The sequence below is a fragment of the Bison bison genome, unplaced genomic scaffold, assembly GCF_000754665.1.
Source record: "Bison bison bison isolate TAMUID 2011002044 unplaced genomic scaffold, Bison_UMD1.0 scf7180017864063, whole genome shotgun sequence".
Taxonomy (NCBI): Eukaryota; Metazoa; Chordata; class Mammalia; order Artiodactyla; family Bovidae; genus Bison; species Bison bison.
Window position 1 is genome coordinate 7,564,391 of NW_011494635.1, and position 869 is coordinate 7,565,259.

Here is an 869-nt window from a genome sequence, read left to right on the forward strand (position 1 = left end):
GAGCACTTGAAATAAATGAACCCCACCTCTGCAGCCTGAATACTTTTCTCAGTGAAGTTAGCTTGACTTTCTAACTGGGGGATATTAAAGAAGTGTTTGAAGTAACTAATGTTGGATCAGTAAGTAAGCCAAAGTAAGCCAGTTGCCCCCTTACCCAGTGCAATGATAATAATAGCAACAATTGCCATGATAATAGTCTCTCTACTGCTTGTGACCATCCCTGTACGCCCAACATGAGCTAGGCTCTCCACAGTGCTTGATTCAGAAAACTCTTGACAGGTGATTATCATTCTCCCTTCTCATAAGGAAAGTTCAAAAACCAAATAACCATCCTACAGCCTCTGACTTCTTAACTAGTAGAACTAGGTCTCAGTTCATGTTCGCTCAGCCTGTTACTTCCTGTGGGGTCTTAGCTGTGTACTTAACCACACAGAGTCAGGCATTAGTTCCGCTGACATTTTCTAAAATTACTACCCTACAATTTATAGATAACCACAATTCTAGGCAACCATTTAATTTCTGACCAAAAAGTTAGGAGTAACACTGAAAGCTTACATTTTCAACCTTCTTTTGGTCATCGCTAATGGCAAAAAAAAAAAATCCAAAGTAAAGTGTCTCCCTCCAAAAAAACTGAAAAATGTCAATTCTTGTCTAGTAAATATGACGTTGTCACAAATGATCAGAGGTATCAAAGATGATAAGTTAAAAAAAAAACCTTTGTGCACCTTTACGTATACCTCCTACTCCAGTGTTCTTGCCTGGAGAATCCCAGGGACCGGGGAGCCTGGTGGGCTGCCATCTACGGGGTCGCACAGAGTCGGACACGACTGAAGCGACTTAGCAGCAGCAGCAGCAACGTGTGTTTATAA